Source organism: Lolium rigidum, chromosome 3 (genome assembly GCF_022539505.1).
Source record: "Lolium rigidum isolate FL_2022 chromosome 3, APGP_CSIRO_Lrig_0.1, whole genome shotgun sequence".
Lineage (NCBI taxonomy): Eukaryota > Viridiplantae > Streptophyta > Magnoliopsida > Poales > Poaceae > Lolium > Lolium rigidum.
In genome coordinates, this window is record NC_061510.1 from 211,247,152 (window position 1) to 211,259,729 (window position 12,578).

At 43.3% G+C, this 12,578-nt stretch overlaps 1 pseudogene; it reads left to right on the top strand.

The window, feature by feature from the left end:
- Positions 1 to 1,819: 1,819 nt before the first annotated feature.
- Positions 1,820 to 5,746, top strand: LOC124696016 (annotated as a pseudogene).
- The last annotated feature ends 6,832 nt before the right edge of the window (positions 5,747 to 12,578 follow it).

Sequence of the window (12,578 nt, forward strand, 5' to 3'; positions counted from 1 at the left end):
CGAGAACTCAAGCACACGAAAGTTGCGCCATTGGGCATCAAAGTTGCATTGTCGACACCAAATTTGCTCTGTTTGGCACCAAAATTACGCTTTCGACCACCGAAATTGTGTTGTGGGGCACCAAAGTTGCCATGTCGCGAGGAAAAAAATTAAGAAGCAACTTAGGTGAGCTACTAAGCAATTCTGGTATGCGACAAAAAAAAAACAATGGTAGACAACTTTACAACAACAATTGACATCTTTACAACAACTAAATGCAACTTCGCATGTTCACAAATAATGATAGATAACTTTACAACAACAGTGGCGTGCAACTATACAAAAACAATACACAACTTAGAAAACAACCACAAAAGCAACAAACAAGTTCACGATGATAGTAAGAAACTTTAGTGCAGTTTTAGGTACCTTCACTGCAGTGGTAGACAACTTGACAAATAAAAGGGTAGGCACCTTCGGTGCACCGAAGTAGTGTCGTCGGATATCAAAGTTGCCAGTTGGGCATTGTCAACACTAGAGTTGCACACTAAGGCACCAAAGTTCCGTCGAACACCAAGAATGATCCGCAAGCACCAAACTTGCTCTGTCCGGCAGCAAAGTTGCTTCGCCAGGTTTGGAAATTGTTCTGCTAGGCAGCAAAGTTGCTCTGTCCGGCATCAAAGTTGCCTCGTCGAGTTCTGAAGTTGCTCTGTTGGGCAGCAAAGTTGTTTCGTCGGGTTGCAAAGTTGCTCCATCGGCTTCTGAAGTTGCTCTGCTGGGCAGCAAAGTTGCCTCGTCGGATTCCAAAGTTGCTCCGTCGGGTTTCGAAGTTGCTCTGCTGGGCAGCAAAGTTGCTCCGTCGGGTTCCAAAGTTGCTCCATCGGGTTTCGAAGTTGCTCTGATGGGCTGCAAAGTTGCTCCGTCGAATTCCGAAGTTGCTCTGCTGAGCAGTAAAGTTGCTCCGTCGGGCTTCAAAGATGATCCGTCGGGTTCGTAAGTTAACACGGGCTGCCGTCTTTGGTATCTCTTTCTGACTCTCTCCCACCGAAATCCTCTCTCAAAAATCAATGGAGCCAGGCCATGCCCGAGAGGCCGAGACCTGAGTGCGTCGGCAACCTGTAAAATCCAATGTCTTCAACTCTTGCTTTTTAGCAGGTTTACCCTCCAAGCTTCCAAGTCATCTTTCTTCTCGAATCTCTCTTTCCCAGCAAAGCGTGCGCAGAAGATTTGGCTCGATCTACTGCTCCGGTGTGTGGGCGTTGCTCCGCGTGCTGCTAGAGAGCGCGTGGGGGGCAGCGAGCTGGCCACCCGGGAGACCTTCCCTCCGTCCAGGAGCTGGTCGGGGACTCGCCGGCAGGAGATTGCGGAAGCCTGGACGCTCCGCTGCCTCCCCTCCTGGCGTCGGCGACTAAGAGGTCCTATGCGGCGCGACGAGCAACAACTTGGAGTTCGTCTACGATGATGATGCAATGGATGGCCGGGGCGTTGCTGTGGTTGGCCTGTGTGGAGCGTTGGCCGCTGGCGGCGCGATTTGGGGTGGGAAAAGGAGGTCGGGTGGGACTGGTGATGACGAGTGCGGGACTTCGGTTGTCGTGTAGTGCGCGTGCTCTGCGCGTCCGTTTGGCACGCGCCCGCTCAGAAGAATTTAGGAAAAAAAAAACGTCAAAAGAACACCTACTGACGATTCTGCAGAATTTGGTCCCTGTTTGGCGAACATCTTGGCGATCCTATCAGCAGATCAAATGCTCCCAAAACTTAGTACCACGCATTAATTTTGGCGTGAATTTTTTTTTTGGTTCTAGCATTGCTAAGTTTTTTTTCCAAAGTATTCGAACCAAGCATGGAGGAGGAGGCGGCGGCTGCCTCCGGTGGACACGGCCGCAGGGGCGGCGGGCGGATCGACCGGCTGGAGGTGGAGAACTTCAAGTCGTACAAGGGCAGGCAGACGATCGGTCCCTTCTTCGACTTCACGGCCATCGTCGGCCCCAATGGCGCAGACAAGTCCAACCTCATGGACGCCATCAGTTTCGTGCTCGGCGTCCGCTCCGCGCACCTCCGCGGCGCACAGCTCAGGGACCTCGTCTACGCCCTCGACGACGCCAACAGAGATGCCGCCCGCAGGGCCTCCGTCCGCCTCGTCTACCGCCTCCCCGGCACAGGGGCCGCCGAGCTCCACTTCTCCCGTTCCATCACCACCACCGCCGGCGCCAGCGGCGGAAGCGAGTACCGCATCGACGGCCGGCTCGTCACCTGGGAGGACTACAACGCCAGGCTGAGGTCCCTCGGCATCCTCGTCAAGGCCCGGAATTTCCTTGTCTTCCAGGGCGATGTGGAATCCGTCGCCTCCAGGAACCCCAAGGAGCTCACCGCGCTCCTGGAGCAGATCTCAGGCTCCGACGAGCTCAGGAAGGAGTATGGCGAGCTGGAGTCGCAGAAACGCTATGCCGAAGAGAAATCCGCACTTGTCTACCGCGAGAAGAGGACCATTGCCGAGGAGAGAAAGGAGAAGAAAGCAGAAAAGGCAGAGGCTGAGGAGCATCTGCGCTTACAGCAGGAACTTGAACTGTTTGAGAACAGAGCATCACTTGTGGCAGCTCTACACCATCCAGGGAGACATTGAGAAAATCGAAGCCCAACTCGAGGAGGAGAGACGGTCTCTTCGGCAAGCAAGGGATGACAATCAGTCCTCCGGCCACGATCTCGCCGCAAAACAAAAAGAGCAAAGCGCATATCTCAAGAAATTGATCTTATGCGAGGAGAGTATGGCCAAGAAGAAGAACCTTGATATCGACAAGTGGCAACCTCAGCTTCTTGGATTGGAAGAACATATCTCTCGCCTCAAATCCCAAATCAAAAGGTGCAACGGGGAGATTGACACAAAGAAGGATGCCAACAAGAAACATTTGGAAGAGACAAAGAGGCTGCATGGTGCTTTGGTTGATTTAACAACAGCTTTTGAAGAGTTGAATGAGCAAGGCCGAGATAAAACTAAAAGCGGTGAATTGCAGTTAGCTCATGATCAATTGCAGGAATACCATAAGATTAAGGAGGATGCAGAAACAAGGACCGCAAAGCTGAGAGACGAGAAGGAAATCTTAGACAAAGAACTAAATGTTAATGCTGAAGCAAGAAAGAATTTAGAGGAGAATATGCAGCAACTGTGTAACCGTGTGAATGAGATAACGTCTATTGTAAAGGAACGGCAATCTTCAGGGTGAGTTCCTAACAAATCAAAATCTTCTAAATCCTGATAGTGTGCTTGTTTGAATCAATTTCATGCTCCTTAGTTGATGTTAGTTATGATGTCTAACATACTATCTACCAAAATTTATGCAGAGCTAAGTATCAAACTTTGAACCAGAGGGTGTATGCGATAGATGCACAGTTGCGAGAGCTAAAAGCTGACAAGCATGAAAATGAGCGGGATGCTCAATGTTCAGAAACTGTTAGGAGTCTTAAACGGCTATTCCCTGGAGTTCATGGTCGCATGACTGAACTTTGTAGGCCCTCGCGGAAGAAATACAACCTTGCTGTTACTGTTGCCATGGGGAAATTCATGGATGCAGTAGTAGTTGAAGATGAAAGCACAGCAAAGGAATGCATTAGGTATTTGAAGGATCTACGCATTCCTCCTCGAATGTTTATTCCCTTACAATCAGTCCGTGTGAACCCAGTAATTGAGAGATTACGAACCCTTGGGGGATCTGCACAGTTGGTCTTAGATGTTATTCATGTCGACCAAGCATTGGAGAGAGCAGTTTTGTATGCTGTTGAGAATACACTTCTCTGTGATACGCTTGATGAAGCTAAAACGTTAAGTTGGAGCGGTGAAAGGTACAAGGTTGTCACTGTTGATGGGACTCTTCTGACTAAATCTGGCACGATGACTGGCGGAGTAAGTGCTGGAGTGGAAGCTAGGTCAAATAAATGGGATGGCGACAAAATAGAATCTTTGAAGAAGAAAAAAGGACAGCTGGAATCTGAACTGTCAAGACTTGGGTCACCAAGAGAGTTGCAGATAAAGGAGCTTGATGTATCTCAGAGAATCACTGGATTCGAGAAAAAGTTAAATCACTTGAATGTTAAACAGAATCGCCTCAATAAGAAGCTACATGAATTGTCATCGGAGAAGCGTAACATTGGAGAAGAAATTAGTCGTCTGGAGCCAGGAAAGGAGGAACTGGAAACCCTTTTTGCTAAAAACGAAAGTGAAGTAAGAAACCAGGAGAGGAAAATAAATGAGATTGTGGAAACGATTTAAAAAAATTCAGCATGTCAGTTGGTTTGAAAAACATATCTGAATATGAAGCAAGGCAACTGAAAGATGCTCAAGCACTGCAAGAGAGGAAGCTAATCCTAAATAATCAAATGTCAAAATTGAAATACCAGCTGGAATATGAACATAAGAGAGATATGCAAGGACCAATTTTGAAGTTAATGAAAATGAATGAGTCCCTAGAGAAGGAACTGATGGGCTTACAGGGTATAGAGTCTGGTGCTAAGGCTGAAGCAGAACAAATTTCAAATAAGATAAAAGAGCTGAAAGCTGAGGCTGAAGACTGGAAGTCCAAGTCAGATGAATGTAATAAGGCTATTGATGAACTGAAGAAGCAGAATGGCAGAGCGGCTGCGGCATTGGCGAAGCTGGAACGCCACATAAAGTCACAAGTAGGTTTATCTGACAGAAGTTACTTTTTCATCAAATAAATCGGTAGGCAATTTTAGCAGAGTTGTGGCTAGAGCAAAATCGGTTTTATTTACCCTTTCTTTATTGCGTGCATAGATGAGATGTTGTTATCTGGATAGTAGGCAAGCTTATTTTGACGATGCTACTGTAACAAAACTATATCTGTTCTTGCAGGAGGGGCAACTCGTGCAACTTAGATCACGCCAACGGGAGATTCGTGAGAAGTGCGAAATGGAGCAGTTGAAGCTTCCTACAGTCAATGATCAAACAGATAGAGGATCATCCTCACAAGAACTGGTCCTTGATTATAGCCAGCTTAGAGAAATATACCTGCAGGATATGCAGCTGTCCGAGCGCGACAAATTTGAGGCAGAGTTTAAACAGAGAACAGGTACACTAGTTGCTAAAATTGAAAGCACTGCCCCAAACCTAAAAGCACTTGACCAATATGAAGTACTGCAAAGAAAGGACAGGGACGCTACCGAAAAGTTTGAAGCAGCCAAGAAAGTACAACAAGAGATAATTGAAAAGTATAACTCTGTCAAAGAAAGAAGGCAACAACTGTTCATGGAAGCCTTTGATCACATATCTAAAGGCATAGACAAAATCTATAAGAAGTTAACAGAAAGTCAAACACATCCACTTGGAGGAACTGCATATTTAAACCTCGAAAATGAAGATGAGCCATTTCGATATGGAGTAAACTACACAGTTATGCCACCTACGAAACGCTTTAGAGATATGGAGTTGTTGTCCGGTGGGGAGAAGACAATGGCAGCACTGGCATTGCTTTTTGCCGTTCACAGTTTCAGGCCATCGCCATTCTTCATACTGGATGAAGTCGATGCAGCTCTGGATAATTTAAATGTTGCCAAGGTTGCTGGATTTATCAGATCAAAGTCATGCGGGCATGTTGGCGAAGAAGAAGATTGTGATGGAGGCTGCGGGTTTCAGAGTATTGTCATATCGCTGAAGGACCGTTTTTATGACAAAGCTGAAGCACTGGTTGGTGTTTACAGGGACTTGGAACGAAGTTGCTCAAGAACCCTCACCTTCGACCTGACAAAGTATAGGTCTTGATTATAGGTCAGCTAGTCACTAACCTGCGCACCTGCACAGACAAGCTATTTTGAGAAACATGTGCATGGTAAAAGTTTTAGGAGATGAAAATTTCTTGAAATTGGAAATTTGAAATTAGGAATAGAAAATTTACAGTCGATAACATGCCTTGTTCTTGCACATGATGGAAGCGGTGCTTGTGATTGCAGAGAATGCAGTTAAGCTGTATTCCCTCTATGCCAAAATTTAGTTCAAAAGATCTTTTTGAACTCAAACCATGTAAACTTTGACAAAGTATATACCAAAAATATCAAGATTTAGAATCTCAAATCTATACTATCAGATTCATCATCAAGCATATTTAAATATGGTATACATTCGGTGTTGTAGATATAGATAATTTTCTCAATGAACTTAGTCAAAGTTAGTGAGGTTTGACTTTTGCGGAAACCAATTCGCACTATATTATGGCAAGGAGGGAGTGCATAATATTTTTGTGATACCGATTCTACCCAACATACTTGTGGTATAATGGTTTCATAGTACAGCTAGAGAGGACATGACTTTATGATCAAGAATGACTCCTCTGGCTACTCAATAACCAGTGAGCCATCAGCTATTTTGATATACATTTACATTTAAATTCTACTGCAAGCTGAGAGCTTCCTTTCTTTATTTGATATTTTTTGTTAATATCGATTGTAATATCCATCTAGGACTGTTGAGGTGAAGATAGATATTTTTCTGGTACTGCTGCCATTTTGGGTATAGATTACGAGAACATACAAAAATTTGATTATCAGATTACAAAGAAGAATGGTCCTCCATCTGTTCACTGTTTGGTTTACAAAATGTAGATGCCTCTTTTTTCTCTTGGCAAAGCGTGCATAATAATTGCAGAGAGGCCTCGGATACATGAACCCTTAGCAACTATATGTTCATACTTTGGAGAGTTTGCCTTATTTGTGAATACATTTGAGGTCTCTGCAACAAGTGCTCCAGTTTAATGCTTCGTACACCCTAATGGCTTACTTTATGTATTGCATAGTACATCCTTTTAGCTTTAATAAACAAGGACATAACCTCCACCCTCTTCACTGCTCTGGGACATTGTGAGGTATTCCTGCAACCGCTTCCATGACAAAGATCACTGTGAGGCTCCAAGTAGATTACGTATGCTTATGATGTTATAATGGGATTTGCCACTGGGAATCAACAAAGGGGATAACATGTGTACTATTTTTGTGCTTCTGAACTCGATGGTTTGGAAGCAAGTTTCTGTTTAAAATTGGTTTGGTTGCAAGAAGTGCCTATAGGTTCATTCATCATTCTCTTGGTTTATACTTGAAATTGTTTAGTAAATGTTTCAATTTTGCTACTGTAAGATGTTGTGAATGTCTCTGTTAGGATATGGTATGAGCTTTGAGCCATGTGGGCAACAACTATGTTGCAACTCTCTGGAGAAACTAGTGTAGGCTCCAACCCATGTTTATGCTAGCATACATTGTTGAGATTGTCTCTGTTAGGTTCATTAATTATGGGCTTTTTAAGTCCTAAAGGTTTAGGTGCTCTACTACATGATATGAACATTAGTTCTGCACGAGCACGTGAACTTGATACCTTTTTTTAGTCATATCAGTGCTAATTTGAACCAATATCGTTCCTACTTGATCATGCCAATCTCCATATGTTTTGTTATGCCAAGATAAATAGATGCCAAAATACCTTTTTCATCTTATGTTGTGTGCTCTGCAAAACTGAAAGGGTGTGCTCTGTAAAGTTTTCCCAGCTAAGCTGTTTTATTACTGCAAAATACCTAAACCTTACTATCTGGAGAGCTGTCATGCAACCTTTATTCTGCCTGCAATATTTGGGTTGAGTTAACCATGCCCTGCTGGTCGCACTCGAAATTGAGGTCTAGGTAATTTGTTCGTTAATTGCTTCGTACACAAAAGAAAAAAGGTATTTTAGATTTCTTCAGGCCTTGAGATGAATTATTCCTTAGATTGGATATCTTCCATGCTGCTTTGGTAGCAGTGGAGGAATAGCTTGCTTAGTTAAATGTGGCACAAGGCATCCATGTAGAACCTCAAATATTTTACTGTTGATAGGTTTTTTTTTCTGCTCATCTCTTATGTAATGCGAAATGAATGTCTTGGTTGTTTGAAGATTTAACATCAATTGTTCTTTCCAGGTCCTTGAAATGCGAAAGGTGGTTTTAAGACAAAATACTTAGCTACATCTGAAGATTTACCTCAAAACCCTATCGGCTGATCCTTGGTTTCAGTTAGTGCCCAGAGCTAATACATCATGGGAAACTACATCACAAGAGATTGCATCAAATCCTGTTATTTATTTAGCCTCAATACTTGGCTAATACACTTCTTCAAATTTAGGAGAAATTTTCGTTTACCATGGAGATGATCACTGGAATATATTCAATTTATGTCTTATATAATTATATGGCTCACATCAGAATTTGGTCAATATGATGAGTTCTTGCATATCAATTTTTATTATCCATGGTCTACTTTCACTACTAAGCTGAGCTGCAGGCTTAGAAGTGTTACACTAAGTCGAGCTGTATGGCAAGTTGTAAATTAGGGATCAAACGATATAGCATCCTTGTGCACTCTTTATGTCTAAATCATTTAGCCTTCTATGGGATGTTGCTACTCCATAGTGAATCTTAACTTGCTACCTTGATCACTGGACAGGACGCAGTGTGGTGTACATGGTTCTTCCTTATTGCTAGTTGCTTGTGCTTACCTAACACAGACAATAGACTCTGTTCTGTGATGTAAGAGACGCTTTGCGTGAACAAGCCTCGCTTATAGCAGAATATGCTTCTGATTTCCTCATTCCAACAAAAAAACGTTCATTATTTGTCAGCTATAACGAAGTGGGTGCAGCGAAGCACGCCATTCCCTTCTAGTGGTATGTAGGATGACTGGGAAGAGAATTTGGCCATTATAACTGCAAATAAGACAAATGGTGATGACCTGGTTATTATCCATCTTGGAGATTGCGATTGGGAAGAGGAAAATGAGGTTTGTATGTTTTCAGATATTTTTGTTCCGTATTCCTTGTTGTGACCAAGTATCTTAGATATTTTGATACAGGTTGCAGTTGCTCATTCATGCTACTTGGTCGCTGAACTAGATATTAACACATACTCTGAAAGTGCTAGGTTATGTCTTGTTGGTGTAGACCACTTGAAACGTCCTCGAACATTTGCCAGCCCTGAAGCCATTCAGGTATGGTACAAAATTTGTTTTGTGAATGGTATGTTGCGAATTTCTTGTTGCCTGCTAAATTTCAACTTTCGTGAGAGTTCACTTCAAATATTTCTTCTGCTGTATATTGTAGAAAATTCCCTAAATCATAACGTTTTTGAAACAACCACTTATGTGGATACATAGGCAGTATCTTGCATACTCCATTACTTTTATTTTCTGTCATTCACTACTCTGGAGTACTCCCTCCGTACATTAATAAGTGACTCAACTTTGTCTAGATGAGGATGTATCTAGATACATTTTAGTTATAGATACCTCCGTATCTTAAAAAGTTGAGTCACTTATTTTGGGACAGAGGGAGTATTATATTTGAAAGGTAACTACAGACAAAGGTTTAGGAATACCCTACATGCAAAGCTGCTTTGTATTTCTCAGTATACGCTTGCTACCCTTTTGGCCAGATAAGCTAACCGTGACAACACGACCTCTTTTCAGTTTGTCTTACAAGCACAGTGAGTAAATAACAGATGTGAGCGTACGAAGCCATCAACTGGGATCAAGTGACATGTTTGGGTCAAACCCCAGGTCTATCTTCTGAAATTAAACACAGACGTCTCTTTCTCTTCTGTTCCATCTTCCGGTCATCCTAATGCCTCCCCTACCAGAATCTACACTTCTTCGTGATGCATTTGGAAAGCAAAAAATGACGCATTTTTTTGGGTGGAAAACTCAACTCTCCTCAGGTGTTTGCGGCCTCCCGGGCCATTATGCAGGGAATGATGCTGGAGGATAAAATTAGCTCGAAGCCCCTACCTCCTGCCATACCGCACACAGATACTGTTCATCCCAGTAACTCGGAGGCATCCGTTCTAAGGGGTCTATATTTTGGAAAGTTCCCCTCCTACCTCTTCTGTGCTGCAAGCCGAAGCCCTTGCCTTGCAGCCTGCCATCAAGATTTGTGATCTTCAGGTGCAGGAGCCAAGGCTTCTCACAGACTGCATGTATTTGGCATTATAGCTGCTGTCAAGAACATTAGATCATTGCCGCAATTTTTGGTAGTGAATCCTTTGGCGTTGCTAGCACCCATCACGTTTCGAGAAACCTGAACTTCACAGCTCACCATTGTGCAAAGCTGGCTAGTAGAACCCCATCATACGCAGGATCTTAGCTTCAGGTGTCTGCGTTCCTCTCACTGTGCTGGGATCTGTCCAGTTTGGGAGATAGTTTCATGTTACAGCGTGCTTCCATTCACGCTTCTCTGTGTAAAATGTTTCTGACTTTATAAATATATGCAACTGAATTTCCAAAAAACAAAAGAAACTGCTGAACCAAGAAGTAACTGACCTGAAGCCAGATGCTGTCATTCTTCAGGAATGCATTGATCTGGCTAGGGAGAATGATGAGGCAAAACTTTTGTTTTCTGTCCATGGGAGGCAAATGATTTAGCAGACAAGCTAACAAGTAGCACCAGGGATTATCAACCTGCGGTTTGGTTTGACGATCCACCAGGCTTTTCATTTGCCCAGCTTTGGTGCACGATGTAACAATCCTTGAATAATAAAGTAGGCTAATTCTCTCAAGAAAAAGTAAACAGATGATGTTAGGGTAGGTGTGTCGTTACTGGTTCATCACTTCAGCAACTTATCCATTTTAACAACAACAAAATTCAGGAACTTATCTCGGTCATCACTAGAGCCCTACCTTTTTTTTTGGTGGAACCACAGAAGCTTTATTAAATATAACCATAATTTTTTACAGGTTTATCAAGATCAACAGGAGGACTATTGAACCACACACGTCCCCAGTATCAAGAGTAGTGGCCAGACGTGCTAAATTATGGGCCACCGTATTTGCTTCATGTCGCTCATGGCTGAACACAGCCTGGTGAAACTTCCTTCTCTGAGTACTAATTTCCTTCAAGATCATACAAATGCCCCCCCATAGATGGATCGCCATTGATGTCCTTCACGGAATTGAGACAGTCTGATGCAATGTAGAGCTTCTGTACTTGCAAATCTTCAGCTAATTTCAGCGCCTCAGCGCACACTTGAGCATCCAAAACTTCAGGGTTAGTGATGCCATCTAAAACAACTGCAGATGCACACCGCGGTCGTCGCCACAGATAACATCCACTGCTCATCTATTCTCCTGCTTTGCTACTGCAACATCCACATGGAATTTCACCATGCCGACCGGTGGGGGTGACCACGCCACATTTGTCCGTGATGCCGCAGCTGCAGGGTTCTGAATTCTGACTAGCTTCTTTCTTCTTCGCCGCTGACGGGTCAGCAAGACAGCGTCCAATGAGCACGTGCGTGGACAGTGGCAATTTAAATTCCCCTTCATGGATTAGCTTCCGATGATACCACCATATCGCCCAAAGGGTTACAAGTACTTCAATAAAGCTGTCTTGAGTCAGTGTGTTGCTTAGCGAGGATCATGCGTCTTGTCGCCAAAGATTGGAAGTGCAACATCATCATCGTTCAAAGCACAAACAGTCTTGACATATTGCAATCTAACAAAGAATGTCGCCAAGTATAGGTAGGTGCATTGCACACCGGGCAAACCGCAGTAGTCGCCATGTGTCTCCGAGCTCGAACCTCACCCATAGGCAGAGATGATTGGGCAAGCCGCCATCACTAAGTACAAAACAAGCCTTTACACATGGCTGAAATGATCCGTTGCACATGATAAACCTTACTGTCGCTATGTATGAGTGGGCGATGCGCCTCTACAGCGCAGACGTTTATTTAACCGTATGCGAGGGGGTCTCCATTCGCACACGCTTTGTTCAACAAAACCGTTTGCGCTAGGGATGGCCATCGATCACAAACAATTTGTTGTACCCTGCTGTCACCGCAATCCAAGATCGCAAACTATTAATGTTGAACTAGACGTTTTTATGCAGAATCTATTAGTAATACATGCAAACGATTAATGTTGAACTAGACGTTTTTAAGCAGAATCTATTAGTAATACATACATGCGTACTTAGCTTTACCAGTAACCCATGCAACATTTCAACAAAACATAGAACCCAAACATTTTATACAACACATGCATATGTACATACATTCGATTGGTAGCTATACAAATAGATCATTCTTTATTATGTGTTTGCCTTCTCCGTATATGTACATACACATGCATATGTACATACATTCTTTATTCCTGTGAAAAGCTAGCTCACAGTCTTCCTAAGGCTCTTGTTTATATCACTTAATGAACCTTCTCCGCAGGTTTCGTGTTGTTTCATCGGAGAGGAACTTGGATGTGATTCCCTAACCATAGGGAAACCATTGTGATCATGCCGTGATATATGAAAGAGAGACATTTGACCCTATGGCACAATCTTTGAAAACTGCACAAAACATTTATCATGTAAGAATAAGAACAAAGAAAATGTAGAATTGCATAATTCTAATGTAAATAATTAATGCACTTACTCTTGTGTCAAGCGAGTGAAAGGACGTACCAAGTGCCAACTGGAGAGGATACCTCGAAGAGCTAGAGATAAAATGATACTCCCTCCATCACATGAAACATGTCGATAGTTTGTTAATATTTGAATGTATCTTGGTGTCCAATGCAACTTAGAAAATAGATGTCTAGCA